We start from the raw sequence: 17,463 nt of genomic DNA on the forward strand, positions 1-17,463 counted from the left end.
TGGTAGAATTCCGCATTGAAACCATCTGGTCCTGGGCTTTTTTTGGAAGGGAGGTTTTTGATAACAGCTTCAAATTCTTCACAACTAACAGGTCTATTTAGGTTGTTCACCTGGTCCTGGTTTAACTTTGGAATATGGTATTTATCTAAAAAAGTGTCCATTTCTTTTACATTTTCCAGTTTTGTGGCATACAGGCTTTTGGAGTAAGATCTAATGATTCTCTGTATTTCCTCTGTGTCTGTGGTTATGTCCCCCTTTTCATTTCTGATCTTATTAATTTGCAAATTCTCTCTCTGCCGTTTGATTAGTTTGGATAGGGGTTTATCAATCTTGTTGATTTTCTCCAGGAACCAGCTTTTTGATTCATTGATTCTTTCAAATGTTTTCTGTGTTTCTATTTTGTTGATTTCAGCCCTCAGTTTGATTATTTCCAGTCTTCTACCCCTTCTAGGTGAGTCTGCTTCTTTTTTTTCTAGAGCTTTCAGGTGGGCTGTTAAGTCTCCAATGTGTGCTTTCTCTGTTTTCTTTAAGTGGGCAGTTAGTGCTATGAACTTTCCTCTCAGGACTGCTTTCATAGTGTCCCATAGGTTTGAGTATGTTGTTTCTTTATTTTCATTGAATTCAAGGAAGACTTTAATTTCTTTCTTTATTTCTTCCTTAATCCAGGTATGGTTCAGTAATTGACTATTCAGTTTCCATGAGTTTGTAGGCTTTCTGGGGGTAGCATTGTTGCTGAATTCTAGCTTTAATCCATGGTGATCTGATAAGATACAGGTGGTTATTAATATTTTTTTGTAACTGTGGATGTTTGCTTTGTTACCGAGTATGTGGTCGATTTTTGAGAAGGTTCCATGAGCTGCAGAGAAGAAGGTATATTCTCTCCTATTTAGGTGGAATATTCTATAGATGTCTTTTAAGTCCATTTGATTCATTACCTCCATTAAATCTCTTATTTCTCTGTTAGGTTTCTGTCTAATTGACCTGTCCGTTGGTGAGAGAGGAGTATTAAAGTCTCCTACTATTAATGTGTGCGGTTTGATGGCTGCCTTGAGTTGTAACAATGTTTATTTTACGTACGTGGGTGCTTTTATATTAGGGGCATAGATATTCAGGATTGAGACTTCATCCTGATGAATTGTTCCTGTTATGAGTAGAAAATGTCCCTCTCCATCTCTTCTGATTGATTTAAGTTTGAAGTCAACTTTGTTAGAAATTAGTATGGCCACACCTGCTTGTTTCTTAGGTCCATTTACTTGATAAGCCTTATCCCAACCCTTTACTCTGAGTAGGTGCCTGTCTTTGTGGTTGAGGTGTGTTTCTTGTAAACAGCAGAATGTTGGATCCTGTTTTCGTATCCAATCTCTTAGTCTGTGCCTTTTTATAGGTGAGTTGAGTCCATTGACATTAAGTGATCTTAATGACCAGTGGTTGTTAACTCCGGTCACTTTTTTAGTAGTAGATTTTGTGTGTTTCCCTTCTTTGAGTTGCGCTGGTAAAGGGTCTCTAGATGTCTGAGTTATTGTGGTCATTGTTGGACTCCTTGATTAGTGATTTTCCTTCTATTACTTTCTGTAAGGCTGGGTTTGAGGCTACGTATTGTTTAAATTTGTTTTTATCCTGGAAAATTTTGTTTTCTCCATTTATAGTGAACGAAAGCTTGGCTGGGTATAGTAGTCTGGGCTTGCATCCATGGTCTCTTATTTTCTGCAGTACATCTATCCAGGACCTTCTGGCTTTCATGGTTTCCATAGAGAAGTCAGGTGTAAGTCTGATAGGTTTACCTTTATAAGTAACTTGGCCTTTTTCCTTTGCTGCTCTTAGTTTTCTTTCTTTATTCTGTATGCTTTGTGTTTTGATTATTATATGGCGAGAGGATTTTTTTTTTCATCCAGCCTATCGGTGTTCTGTATGCTTCTTGAACCTTTATATGTATATCTTTCTTTAGGTTGGGAAAGTTTTCTTCTATAATTTTATTAAATATATTTTCTGGACCGTTGAGCTGCGCTTCTTCTTCTTCTATTCCTATTATTCTTAGGTTTGGTCTTTTTATTGTGTCCCATATTTCCTGAATGTTTTGTAATGAGAATTTTTTGGCCTTGCTGTTTTCTTTGATCAGCGTGTTTATTTTCTCTATGGTATCTTCAGAATCGGAGATTCTTTCTTCTATCTCTTGTATTCTGTTGGTTATGCTTGCTTCTGTAGTCTCTATTCGTTTACCTAGATTTTCCCTGTCCAGCTGGCCTTCTGTTTGTGTTTTCTTCTTTGCCTCCATTTCAGTTTTTAAGTCTTGAACTGTTTCCATTATCTGTTTGATTGTTTTTCCTTGGTTTCCTAGGGTATCATTCACTGATTTACTCAATTCTTCAAACTTTCTGTTATACTTCTCATCCATTTCTATAAGGGCATTTTTTACATGCTGTTTAAGGGTGTGAATCACTTTCATAAAGTCAATTTTATCTACTTCTTCATGATTAAGGTGTTCATGTCCTCCTGTTGTGAGGTCGCTGGGTTCTGGTGGTTTCATATAGTTTTTCAGATTGTTGGGTGAATTCTTGCATTGGCGCCTGCCCATCTCTTTCTCCGAATGCTCCCCTATGGATCTTCTTTTACCCGATCAGGTCTCCTTGCCTACTGATGTACCTTCCCAGTGATGGCACTCTGCAGTGATAGCTCTCCTGGTGCTCCAGAGATGTCTCTCCTGGTACCAATATCAGATCTCCGTGCCCAAAGACGGCTCTCCTGGTACCGAGATTAGCTCTCCCACTGATGGCTCTCCTGGTGCCAAGATCAATTCTCCCTGCAGGTTTGGTAGTTCATAAACAAAGCCCCTACCTTGCTTGTTGCAGGCAGGCCAGTGAAACAAAGGAAGTCTCGTCTGCCTACTTGCCCTGAGGATTTGCCCCCAGTGCCAGACAGACTGAGCTGGATGGTGTTATGTGCCCAAAGAGGAAAGGGGGCAGAAGGAAGAAGGGTTCTGGATGCAAGCTGGGTGGGACAAGAAGAGAGAGGCAGTATGCGGGGTGTAGAGCCCCTGCAGGGAGCCCAGGGAGTATAGGGTGGGGGATGAGGAACTTCAGAGTTCCCTGTCCAGGTCTGCTTCTGCTGCCGATCCGATTTTCTTTTGTTTTAAACCCATGTCCTAGCAGTCTTCTCGTGTGAATACTCCAAAACATGATATCATAAAAAGTAACACATATATGGTATCCTCATATAACATGTTTCAAAGTACAACATTTGGCAAATGCAAGCTATATTACTGGATAGTTATGGGGTGAGGATATGTTTTAGAGAAGGAAGAAATAAGGAATTGTTATGTATGGTTATTAACCGCCTGTAGTTGTGCATATTTGAATGTACAAAAGTAGTAAACATTGTACAGATCCTCCTTCACAAACACATGTAAAATAATACGTATTTTATATCATCATAAAGATGGCATTAGATATAATATACTATATTTTACAAAACATTACTCTTAAGAAGATTTCGAAATTTTCTCTGATGGTACCAAATATTTAAGCTTGGACAATTTTACAAAAGATTTCTGTATATATTATATTACATTACAATCTCATGTGAATCTATAATCTGAATATAAAAATTAAATATGAAGTTAAATTAAATTTAACTGTATAAAATTGATTTGTTATTATTCTTGTCTTCTAATACTGTATTAAAACATCTGGGTAAAATGTACATGAGGATCAAAATAAAAGGAAATAAAAAAATAACTTCAAGGTGCTTGTTCACAAAATAGTGGGTGATAGGCCCTTTGTTCAAACTTACAAATAATTCCACTTTTGTTTTGCATTCAAAGGAAGATTTACTTCATGTATAAAATTGTATTTGTGCCAGATACTGAGAAAAATACAAAAAAAACCCTGCACAGACAGTTCATTCTGTAAGAATTTGTTCAATAAATTTGTGTTAAGCATGCAGATTGATATCTGTTGTCTGGTCATTTCAAGTGTCTTCTATTATAATTTATAGATAGCTGAAAGTTGTCAGTAGTTTGCTTGCAGGGATGTATAGTCATTGGGTGCTCTCTTGGTTGACCTATATAACAGGAAATTATGACATCCACACTAAAGTCTTTAATTTAATTCTAATTGTGGTCTAATTTTTCTTATAGATACATGAGGTTTTGGTATAGACAGTAATGTTAGCAGGTAATATCAGCTGTGTTTGGCATCTTTCCCCAGACTAGTTCAAGTCATTCAAGAATAGCTTCTGTTGAGCCACTCAAGCATATTCTAGGCTAAATTATCAAGTTACACTTCTCTTCCTCGGCTACTGGTCATAAATAGCTAATTCAATTAAAGTGTAAATACCTTAAGATCAAATCTTTTATCACAAGTGTCGAATTTCTACTGCTCTATAATTAGCCATAAATGCTATAATGCATCATATTTCTGTAACTCTCTTATGAACACAACTATTGTCAAAGATTATCACAGAAAAGAATTAGAAATTGTGGTAATGGTAGTACTCTTTATTTATTTTTTCTTATACTTCTGGGCATTGAACCTAGGATCTTGCGAATGTGGGACTAGTTCTGTATCACTGAACTAACTCTCTAGGCTTCTTTTCACTTATTATTTGAAGATGGGATTTTTTTTTTCCAGGACCCAAATGCTACTTTATTTTTTTTCCTATTTATTTAATTATTAAAGATTTCTGCCTCTTCCCCGCCACAACCTCCCATTCCCTCCCCCTCCCCCAATCAAGTCTTCCTTCCTCCTCAGCCCAAAGAGCAAGCAGGTTTCTCTGCCCTGTGGGAGGTCCAAGGACCACCCACCTCCATCCAGGTCTATTAAGGTGAGCATCCAAACTACCTAGGCTCCCACAAAGCCATTACGTGCAATAGGATCAAGAACCCATTGCCATTGTTCTTCAGTTCTCAGTAGTCCTCATTGTCCATTATGTTCAGCGAGACCGGTTTTGTCCCATGCTTTTTCAGTCCCCGGCCAGCTGGCCTTGGTGAGTTCCCGATAGAACATCCCCATTGCCTCAGTGTGTGGGTGCACCCCTCGCAGTCCTGAGTTCCTTGCTCGTGCTCACTCTCCTTCTGTTCCTCCTTTGGATCGTGAGACTTCAGTCCAGTGCTCCAATGTTGGTCTCTGTCTCTGTCTTCTTTCATCGCCTGATGAAGGTTAATATTCAGGGGGATGCTTATATGTTTTTCTTTGGGTTCACCTTCTTATTTAGCTTCTCTAGAATCACGAATTACAGTCTCAATGTCCTTTATTTATGGCTAGAAACCAAATATGAGTGAGTACATCCCATGTTCCTCTTTTTGGGTCTGGCTTACCTCACTCAGGATAGTGTTTTCAATTCCCGTCCATTTGTATGCAAAATTCAAGAAGTCATTGTTTTTTACTGCTGAGTAGTACTCTAATATGTATATATTCCATACTTTCTTCATCCATTCTTCCATTGAAGGGAATCTAGGTTGTTTCCAGGTCTGGCTATTACAAACAATGCTGCTATGAACATAGTTGAGCATATACTTTTGTTGTATGACAAGGCATCTCTTGGGTATATTCCCAATAGTGGTATTGCTGGGTCGAGAGGTAGGTTGAACCCGACTTTCCTGAGAAACCGCCACACTGCTTTCCAAAGTGGTTGCACAAGTTTGCATTCCCACCAGCAATGGATGAGAGTGCCCCTTTCTCCACAACCTCTCCAGCAGAGGCTATCATTGGTGTTTTTGATTTTAGCCATTCTGACAGGTGTAAGATGGTATCTTAATGTTGTCTTGATTTGCATTTCCCTGATTGCTAAGGAAGTTGAGCATGATCTTAAGTGTCTTTTGGCCATTTGAACTTCTTCTGTTGAAAAGTCTCTGTTCAGTTCAGTGCCCCATTTTATAATTGGATTGATTAACCTTTTACGGTCTAATTTCTTGAGTTCTTTGTATATTTTGGATATCAGACCTTTGTCAGTTGTGGGGTTGGTGAAGATCTTCTCGAAGTCAGTGGGTTGCCTTTCTGTCTTAGTGACAGTGTCCTTTGCTTTACAGAAGCTTCTCAGTCTCAGGAGGTCCCATTTATTCAATGATGTCCTTAGTGTTTGTGCTGCTGGGGTTATACATAGGAAGTGTTCTCCTGTGCCCATGTGTTGTAGAGTACTTCCCACTTTCTCTTCTATCAGGTTCAGTGTGTTTGGACTGATATTGAGGTCTTTAAACCATTTGGACTTTATGAAGATGGGATCTTGAGTCAGCAGGAGAGCTTCATGCCCATAGGCTGCTCCAATACCCCATCCGGACCATTGGACCCTGCAAGCCAAGCTACAAGTACCACACTCCTCCCTAAACTCTTCTAAACCACTACAACCTCAGGGAACTCTGAAACAGAGCCTGCTATTACACAGAGAGGACCAAGAGTTGAGTGACCAGCTACCCAGCAGGTCACCCAATTCTCTAGGCCCTCCATATCAAAGCACAACCCCGGGACACTCCCCAACCTTCCTTGGCTTCACTAGCCAGCCATCAGAAGAGTTTCCTGCAGTTAGGCTGCTCCAATAACCCCATCCCATCTATTGGACCCTGCAAGCTACAAGTCCCACCCCACCTCCAAATGTGCATATCACTGGGCAACCTCAGTGAAACTTTGAAACACAGCCTGCCAACTACACAGAGAGGACCAAAAGGTGAGTGAGCAGCCACCCAGCAGGACACCCCACTATATAGGCCCTCCATACTGGGCAAAACTCTGGGCCCCAACCCCACCTGCCTGAACTTCTATAGCCAGCCAGCTGGTGAGGTACCTGCAGGTAGACTGCTCCAAAACCCCCATCCCATTCATTGGACCCTGAAAACTCCAAGTCCCACTCTGCCCCCAAATCCTCCAATACCCCCACATGTAACCTCAGGGAAATGTTGAAACACAAGCTGCAACTACACAGAGAGGACGAAGAGAGAAATTCTGAAGCACAAGATGTGACTGCACCGAGTGGACCAAGGGAGCAGACTAAGAGAGCAGGCAAAGAGAGACAGCTAAGAGAGACCTCAGTGGCTCTCTGAGACACAGACAGTGACAGTACAGATCAGACCAAGAACAGTTCCCAAGACAAAGTCATTGCAAGGATTGGACCAAGATGCAAAGACACTGCTGGCATCAATTGAAGCAAGAAATGGGTAGGTAACAATGAAAGAATCCATCCAAGAACATAAAAGGAAATATGGCAATACCAGAATCCAGTGGCCATACAAAGGAAGACTTGATCACCCTAACCCTGAAGAACCAAAAGAAAACGATTTTAAACGTACCTTTATGAAGATGATGGAGACCTTTAAAGAGGGAATTAAAAACTTCCTTAAAGAAATGGAGGAAAAGACAAATGAAAAAATGGAAGAAATTAATAAATCTCTCAAAGAAACACAAGAAAACTAAGAAAAAACAATCAAACAGTTGAGCAAACAGTTCAAGATTTGAAAACTGAAATAGAGACAATGAAGAAAACACAAACTGAAGAAATTCTGTATATGGAAAATCTGGGTAAATGAACGGGAACTACAGAATACAAGAGCTGGAAGAGAGAATCGCGGGTGTTGAAGATACTATAGAAAAAATAAATTCATTGGTCAAAGATAACATTAAATCCAGCAAGTTCATATGACAAAACATTCAAGAAATCTGGCACAACATGAAAAGACCAAACCTAAGAATAATAGGGATAGAAGATTATACAATAAAGGAACTTCTGGAGGCATTACCATCCCTGACTTCAAACTCTATTACAGAGCTACAGTACCGAAAACAGTGTGGTATTGGCATAAAAACAGAGAAGTCGACCAATGGACTTGAATAGAAGACATGGATTTTAACCCTTAATCCTATGAACACCTGATTTTCGATAAAGGAGCTAAAAGTTTACAATGGAAGAAAGAAAGCATCTTTAACAAATGGTGCTGGCATAACTGGATGGCAACCTGTACAAATATGAAAATAGATCCATATCTATCACCATGCACAAAACTCAAGTCCAAATGGATCAAAGACCTCAATATCAATCTGAACACACTGAACCTGACAGAAGAGAAAATGGGAAGTACTCTACAACATATGGGCACAGGAGATCACTTCCTACGTATAACCCCAGCAGCACAGACATTAATGGCAACATTGAATAAATGGGACCTCCTGAAACTGAGAAGCTTCTACAAAGCAAAGGACACTGTCACTAAGACAAAAAGGCAACCCACTGACTGGGAGAAGATCTTCACAAACCCTGCCACAGACAAAGGTCTGATCTCCAAAATATATAAAGAACTCAAGAAACTAGACTTTAAAAGGATAATTAACCCAATTAAAAAATAGGCCACTGAACTGAACAGACAATTCTCAACAGATGAAATTCAAAGAGCCAACAGACACTTAAGGTCATGCTCAACCTTCTTAGCGATCAGGGAAATGCAAATTAAAACAACTTTGAGATACCATCTTACACCTGTCAGAATGGCTAAAATCAAAAACACGAATGATAGCCTTTGCTGGAGAGGATGTGGAGTAAGGGGCACACTCATCCATTGCTGGTGGGAATGCAAACATGTGCAACCACTTTGGAAATCAGTGTGGTGATTTCTCAGGAAATTCGGGATCAACCTACCCCAGGACCCAGCAATACCACTCTTGGGAATATACCCAAGAGATGCCCTATCATATGACAAAAGCATTTGTTCAACTATGTTCATAGCAGCATTATTTGTAATAGCCAGAACCTGGAAACAACCTAGATGCCCTTCAATGGAAGAATGGATGAAGAAAGTGTGGAATATATATTTTAGAGTACTACTCAGCAGTAAAAAACAATGACATCTTGAATTTTGCATGCAAACGGATGGAAATAGAAAACACTATCCTGAGTGAGGTGAACCTGACCCAAAAAGATGAACATGGGATGTATTCACTCATATTTGGTTTCTAGCCATAAATAAAAGACATTGAGCCTATAATTTGTGATCCTAGAGAAGCTAAATAAGAAGGTGAACTCAAAGAAAAACATATAGTCATCTGCCTTGATATGGGAAGTAGACTAGATTGCCGGGAAAAAACTGGGAACTCGGGGTGGGGTGGGATGGGCGTAAGGGGAAATGGCGTGAGAAAAGTGAGAAGAGGAGGATGGGGGGAGCTTGGGGAATGGGATGGTTGGGAAAAAGCAAGGGTGGATATGGGAGCAGGGACGTATATATCCTAATTAAGGGAGCCATCTTAGGGTTGGCAAGAGACTTGAACCTAGAGGGGCACGCAGGTGTCCAGGGAGATGTCCCCAGCTAATACCTTGGGCAACTGAGGAGAGGGAACCTGAAATGACCCTATCCTATAGCCATACTGATGAATATCTTGCATGTCACCATAGAACCTTCATCTGGCGATGGATGGAGATAGAGACAGAGACCCACATTGGAGCACTGGACTGAGCTCCCAAGGTCCAAATGAGGAGCAGAAGGAGGGAGAACATGAGCAAGGAAATCAGGACCGCTAGGGGTGCACCCACCCACTGAGAGAGTGGGGCTGATCTATTCGGAGCTCACCAAGGCCAGCTGGACTGGGACTGAATAAACATGGGATAAAACCGGACACTGAACGTGGCAGACAATGAGGGCTGATGAGAAGCCAAGGACAATGGCCCTGGGTTTCGATCCTACTGCATGAACTGGCTTTGTGGGAGCCTAGCCTGTTTGGATGCTCACCTTCCTGGACCTGGATGGAGGGGGGAGGACCTTGGATTTCCCACAGGGCAGGGAATCCAGACTGCTCTTCAGATTAGAGAGGGAGAGGGAATGGAGTGAGGGGAGGGGGAGAGTAGTCGGGAGAGGGGGAGAAGAGTGGGGAGAGGGGGAACAGAGTGGGAGGAGAGGGAGGGGAATGGGAGGTGGGGAGGAGATGGAAATTTTTTCAATAAAAAAAATAAAAGATAAATAAATAAATAAGAAAAAAAATAGGGATAGAAGAAGAGGAATACCAGCTGAGAGGCACAGAAAATATATTCAACAAAATCATAGAAGAGAACTTTCCCAACCTAAAGTAGGATATCCCTTTGACGGTACAAGAAGTTTACAGAACACCAAATAGTCCCCTTGCCATATAATAATCAAAAAACAAAACATACAATATAAAGATAAAATATTAAGAGCTGCAAAGGAAAAAGGTCAAGTAACACATAAAAGTAGACCTATCAGAATTATACCTGCCTTCTCAATGGAAACCATAAAAGCCAGAAGGTCCTTGAACAATGTGCTGCAGACACTAAGAGGCCATGGATGCAAGCTCAGGCTACTAAACTCAGCAAAGCTTTCGATCACTATCGATGGAGAAAGCAATATATTCCATGACAAAACCAGATTTAAACAATACCTATCCACAAATCCAGCCCTACAGAAAATACTAGAAGGAAAACCACAACCCAAGGAAGTTAACCACACCCACAAAAACACAGGCAACAGAAAACCTCACACCAAGAATATCCAAAGAAGGGAAACACAAAAATAATACCACTGAAAAATAACAGGAATTAATAGACACTGGTCATTAATATCTCTTAATATCAATGAACTCAACTCACCTATGAAAAGACACAGGCTAAGAGAATGGATAGAAAAGCAGTATCCAGACTTTTGCTGTATATAAGAAGCACACCTCAACCTCAAAGACAGACATTACCTCAGAATAAAGGATTAGGAAAAGATTTTCCAATAAAATGGACCTAAGAAACAAGTGGGGGTAGCTATCCTAATACCTAAAAATAGACTTCAAAAGAAAATCAATGAAAAGTGATAGAGAAGGACACTTTATACTCATAACAATAACAATCAAGATCAAGTCTCAGTCCTGAATATCTGTGCCCCAAATACAAGACCACCCATATATGTAAAAAAAATTACTAAAGCTTAAATTGCATGTCAAAGCTCACACACTAATAGTAGGAGACTTCAATACTCCGTGCTCCCTAATGGACAGGTCAACCAGGCAGAAACTTAACAGAGAAAAAAGAGAAGTAATATATGTCATGACTCAAATGTACATAGCAGATATCTATAGAATATTCCACCAAACACAAAAGAATATAACTTCTCAGCAACTCATGGAACCTTCTCTAAAACTGACCTCATAATTGGTAACAAAGCACACTTCAACATAAAAAAAAATCAGAGTAACCTCTTGTATCTTATCAGATCGCCATGGTTTAAAATTGGAATTCAGCAGCAAAACTAATTTCAAAAAGCCAACAAAAATATGGAAATTAAACAGTGCTCTATTGAAACACCCTTGGGACAAGGAAGAAATAAAGAAATTAAAGACTGCTTACAATTCAACAAAATGAAGGCACAGTATAACCAAGCCTATCCTAAAATGGATAGTGAACTACTATTGATGTTACTGAACATTATTTTATATATTTCCATTCATCTTGGATGTAGTTTTTACTGAACTTCTTTGATCTATTAATTTCCTAAGATTACTTTTAAAATCGTATATTCACATCTAGCATTATATATTATCATCATCATCTCCTTTTTATGGTTGTATTGTATCATCAGACTCTTTTATTGAATTTTTTTATTTATTTATTAAAGATTTCTGCCTCCTCCCCGCCACCTCCTCCCATTTCCCTCCCCCTCCCCCAATCAAGTCCCCCTCCCTCATCAGCCTGAAGACCAGTCAGGGTTCCCTGCCCTTTGGGAAGTCCAAGGACCTCCCACCTCCTTCCAGGTCTAGTAAGGTGAGCATCCAAACTGCCTAGGCTCCCACAAAGCCAGTATGTGCAGTAGGATCAAAACCCAGTGCCATTGTTCTTGACTTCTCAGCAGTCCTCATTGTCTGCTATATTCAGCAAGTCTGGTTTTATCCCATGCTTTTTTAGACCCAGGCCAGCTGGCCTTGGTGAGTTCCCGATAGAACATCCCCATTGTCTCAGATGTGGGTGCACCCCTCGCGATCCTGAGTTCCTTGCTCGTGTTCTCTCTCCTTCTGCTCCTGATTTGGACCTTGGGATTTCAGTCCGGTGCTCCAATGTGGGTCTCTGTCTCTGTCTCCTTTCAGTGCCTGATGAAGATTAATATCCAGGAGGAGGATTATATGTCTTGATCTTATTTCTACATCTAGGGACATCCTTATACTGTTTTAGTATTACTATGACCAGTTGAAGAAATAAGGCGATATCTCGCAAAGTTGTACTAACACAATCTATATGGCTTTCCCTGATCTATTAGTCCATCTTCAGTGCACATATGCCCACATTACTTTTCAAAAAATTCAATCAAATATTTCTCTCAAATCTTTCTTCCTAATAAAATTTACTGTAGTATTGCATACCACTGACACTTTCTATTATTTATAGGTAACCTTTTACTGCCCACTGAGTGTTTTCAGTAGCTAATCGTGTAATGTTATAAACTGTAACTATGACTATATTCTGGAATACTACGGTTGTGCTAAGGGGCATGCTGTCAAACTGCCTTCTACGTTTATACTCATAGACGAGGCTATTATCAACCTTTGTAAAAGAAGCTACTTTCTGAAGTTGTGGGGTCTCCTTTTTCCTCCTGTGTCCATGAGGGCAAAGGGAGCAGAAGCAGTGAGCAGAATTCTGATGGCTGTGAGCATGATGAAAATAACATCTAGTAGGTGGTTTTAGAGAGACAGCTCAGTTTATTGAAACAATTGGACTAGTTTATATAGCTAGAGTCATGGGGAGGGGAAGACAAATGAATAAGAGAAGGAATGTTCTAATTTGAACATGTAGAACTAACTGAGAACAAACAAACATTAATGACATACCAATTCAATTACCAGAGTGTGTGGGCAGAAAGAGGGAAGCTTATGTGTTGAGTCATTTGCAGTGAGTTCTGTGAGGCGTTATCCTCTAAATAAGGTCAGGCATCTGTGCTTAGAGATACTCTTCAATTAAGGTTTAGGCAGAGAAGCAGAATCCCTGCTGAGAAGGAGAGCTATCTGGGACATTGTGAACCTCAACCTTAATAGAAAGATTCTCCAACATGCAGTGGGCAGCACTAAAAGATTCATAACTAGTCATATGATAAGAAGTGACTGTTGAATGCTTAGCCTTAAATGGAACATCTAAATCACCATATCCATGCTCAAGGAGCAGCACATAAGAGAAGGTAGAAAGAATGTAGAAGCTGGAGGATCGAAAGAGGCCTATAAAATCCCATTCTCTGGACACAACATCACTTTTGCATCATAGAATCCAAATCATCAGTGGCTACCTGCACAAGACTGAGACCATTAGCATTCCAGCATTGATAGAGAAGGGGGATCACAAGACCCTACTCTTCCTTTTATAGAAGCTATAAGCTGTTTAGCTTATTACAGGTAAAACAGGCACGTTCCTCAGTGCTGCAGCCACTAGTAAGTTACCCCTGTTCAAATAAATAATCACTACCTCTAATCATGCAGGAAACCATAATTAAATGACATAGGTCATAAATAAAATTTAAAAGAAGTAAAAGTAGGAAGGAAATTGATGAGATAAAGAGGGATTCAGTGAGAGGGAGAGAGAAATGAGAAGATAATCAGAGTATCAAATTACATTGTGTGCCTATATGTGTGTGAAATTCTAAAGAATAAATGATTTTTAGAGGACACTGGAGAATGCAAACTGTCTCACAAAGTAAAGGCACTTGACCCTAAGCAGAAGGAACTGAATTCAATCCACTGGATACATACAGTAGAAAAAGTAGAAGATTCCCACAAGTAGTCTTTTAACTTCCACATACATATTGTCAGTCAAAACTGTATTACCCACCCCCCACACTAAATACATGTAAAAAAAAGAACACTGGGGGTAAGGGGAGATGGGGAGAGAAAAGTGAGAAGGAGAGGATGGGGGGAACTTGGGGGAAATGGGATGGTTGGGATAAAGGAAGGGTGGATATGGGAACAGGGAAGTATATATCTTAATTAAGGGAGCCATTTTAGGGTTGGCAAGAGACTTGACCCTAGAGGGGCTCCTAGGTGTCCTGGGAGATGTCCCCAGTTAGTTCCTTGGGCAGCTGAGGAGAAGGAACCTGAAATGGCCCTATCCTATAGCCATACTGATGAATATCTTGCATATCACCATAGAACCTTCATCTGGCGATGGATGGAGATAGAGACAGAGATCCACATTGGAGCACTGGACTGAGCTCCCAAGGTCCAAATGAGGAGCAGAAGGAGGAAGAACATGAGCAAGGAAGTCAGGAGGGGTGCACCCACCCACTGAGAGAGTGGGGCTGATCTATTGGGAGCTCACCAAGACCAGCTAGACTGGGACTGAAAAAGCATGGAATAAAACCAGATTCTCTGAGTGTGGTGGACAATGAGGGTTGATGAGAAGCCAAGGACAATGGCACTGGGTTTTTGATGTAGGAAGGTCATATGTCAATCTATTGATTTCATTGGTTAATAATGAAACTGCCTTGGCCCATTTGATAGGCCAGCCCTTATGTGGGTGGAATAGACAGAACAGAATGCTGGGAAGAAGGGAAGTGAGGTCAGATGCCATGTCTCTCCTCTCTGGGTCAGATGCGATGAAACTCCAGCCCATGATGGATGTACACTAGAATCTTCCTGGTAAGACACCACCTCGTGGTGCTACACAGAGTACTAAATATGGGTTAAACAAGATATGAGAGTTAGTCAAGAAGAGGCTAGATATAATGGGTCAGGCAGTGTTTATATGAATACAGTTAGTGTGTTGTTATTTCGGAAGTAAAGCTAACCATGCGGGAGCCGGGTGGGACGAAAAGCAGGCCTTCCTGCTGCTCTCTCTACAGGTTTTGATCCTACTGCATGTACTGGCTTTGTGGGAGACTAGCCAGTTTGGATGCTCACCTTCCTAGACCTGGATGGAGGAGGGAGGACCTTGGACTGCCCACAGGGCAGGGAACCATGACTGCTCTTAGGACTGGAGAGGGAGGGGAAGGGGAGTAGGGGGAGGGGGAGGTAAATAGGAGGCTGGGAGGAGGCCGAAATTTTTTTCAATAAAAAAAATTTAAAAAAAAGAAAAAAGAAGACTATATAAATAAAAACAAAATGTCATAGCCTCTGATTTGTTACTTATCTCATTATTGTTACAAATTCTTTACAAGAGCAAATTAAAGCAAGGGCTTATTTCAGCTTACAGTTCCTGGTGATACAGTCCATCATAACACAGAAGGTATGGAAATAGGAATAAGAAGTAGGGGCACCAGGCGCTCTCCTCCCTGTGCCTCATCCTCTCACACCTAGCAGGCACACTGGCAAGAGGCACCTCCGTGAGTACCTAGTTCCAGGCTGGACACTGGCCTAGGAAGGCTGCTGAGATAGTATCCCCTGAGCCTCACAGGGAAGGAAAGGACCCGGCTTCACACTCTGTCTGCCCCCTCCCACTGCCCCCTCACTGCTGCCAGCAGGACATTTATGATTTATTGCATCTTTGAAGAGCATCAATAGAAGAGGGGAAAAAAAACGAGATGGGTGTTAAAGCATTTACTCACAGCTCCTCTTCCCACAGCCAGGAAATGCAGAAAAATACTAAATATGTTACGAAATGATGGACATTTTTTTGTGATATCACTATTTGTGTCCAAAATAAAATCTTCTGAACTCAAAAGGTGGTACTATCAGCTTGCAGTGATTTCTTTCACAGAAAACTTGTGGGCCAATCAGGGAATGAGAACAAAAATGTGTTGGATCTGCATCATGTCTCAGTGACTATAATACCTCTTTTAGAATACGCTTGCACAGCCAGTCTACCAATTAATACAGAAAATATTATTGATGTTCTAGCTGTAGTCAGCTATATGCAAATGTTCAGTGTTGCTACTACCTGATCAGAGTTCATGAAATCAAGTATTTTGTGGAATACACCATATAGCCAACCAGAAAAGGATCTAGATGCTGGGCAAGAAAATAGTTCTAACTGCAATTTTACTTCTTGAGATGGAAATATTTCTCCAGTGTCTTCAGATTGCAGTGTTGTGGAAAGGACCATTCCTGTCTGCTGAGAATCCCAAAGAAAACGCAAAAGCTACATTGTGATGTCTCTTGAGAGTCCTATAAAATGTAGCACATAGACAAGTTCAACCCAAGTATTGAATTTCTCAACTTCCTATGCAGAAAATAGAAATCAGCCAGTTGACTTTTCTTTAGCTTTTCCATGGATTTTCCCTTTTGGAATTGATTGAAGGATTCAGCCTGAGAAAGCAAAGCAGACAGAAAATACCGAGATTTTAGAGTTGCCTCCCCTGTCTGAGGCTGTAGAAGAATGACTATGTGACTTGTGAGAGTACAAAAACTACCTTGCCTCTAGGGACAGAAGAAGATGTGCAGGTCAAAGTAGAAAGATTGTGTTGAGGAAGTCCATGAGGAAGTGTCTCGGCCTGTCAGTGCATCTCAGAGCTCACTGAGTGGTCAGCAGACAGTGCTGGGAAGTAAACCAGTTCAAGAGGATCTTCTGATTAGTCCACAGTCTTCCCTTACAGGCTCAGTAGATGAAGGAGTTACAGAGAGGTTGCCTACACTTCAAATCACTTCTAGCACCAGTGCTCATACAGACGATGACGACAGAAAATGTTCAGTATCCCTTCCAACTCTACGTTGCTCCTTCTACCAGCAGTACAGAGCGACCAAGTCCAAATGGTCCAGACAGACCTTTCCAATGTCCAACCTGTGGGGTTTGATTCACTCGTATTCGGAACCTAAAACAGCTCATGCTTATCCATACTCGGGAATTAAACCATTTCAGTGTGACCGCTGTAAAAATGTTCACCAGGGCTTACTCGCTAAAGATGCATCCATTGCCAAAACATGAAGTGATTTCTTCGTGCCAGACTACTTAAACCAGAAGCAAGAAGAGACTCTTGTTCAGTATACTCTTGGAGAAAACACTTTTGAAAGCAACTCTTCTGTTCAAATGCCTGTGATTTCACAGGACTCCTCAATCCAGAATTATGAAAGTTCTTTCCCTTTGCGGTCTCCTGGTGGGCTTGCAGAGAAGAAGGAGGATGTGCATGAGCATCCAAAGACCAGTACTCATGCCGAGGCCACCCAAGATACCCCCCCCCAAAGTCAGAGCTGTCTTCAATAACTATCGAGTAATTTTGTGATTTGGCATCAGTTTAGGTTTTTAGAAAGTGCCTGTGCTTGATCTTTAACGTTTAAAGTTAACTTTTTAAACAAAGAAGGGTACCATTTGTAAGCTCTGAAATTGGAGGGTTTTTTTGCTTTTTTTTACATAGCTGTGCAATCCCTTCTGTATTTATACAATAAGGTAGCATTGAAACAGAACATGAACTCTGAGACTTAAGGAGAAGCACCTGATTTGAAACATGGCATTCTTCCCATTATACAGAAGAAACCAGGTTATTGTTGACTTCCTGAGATGAGAGGGCTCATGGGAAGTTACTAAACAGAATTTGACAATGCCTAAGTAAATGTTTACTCATAGATGCAGGGTGTTGTAAACCCTGTAGTT

At 40.8% G+C, this 17,463-nt stretch overlaps 1 pseudogene; it reads left to right on the forward strand.

Annotated features, from left to right (window-relative positions):
- Positions 1-15,460: 15,460 nt before the first annotated feature.
- LOC130868361 (zinc finger and BTB domain-containing protein 44-like) lies at positions 15,461-16,828 on the forward strand (annotated as a pseudogene).
- Positions 16,829-17,463: the final 635 nt, after the last annotated feature.

Source organism: Chionomys nivalis, chromosome X (assembly GCF_950005125.1).
Source record: "Chionomys nivalis chromosome X, mChiNiv1.1, whole genome shotgun sequence".
Lineage (NCBI taxonomy): Eukaryota > Metazoa > Chordata > Mammalia > Rodentia > Cricetidae > Chionomys > Chionomys nivalis.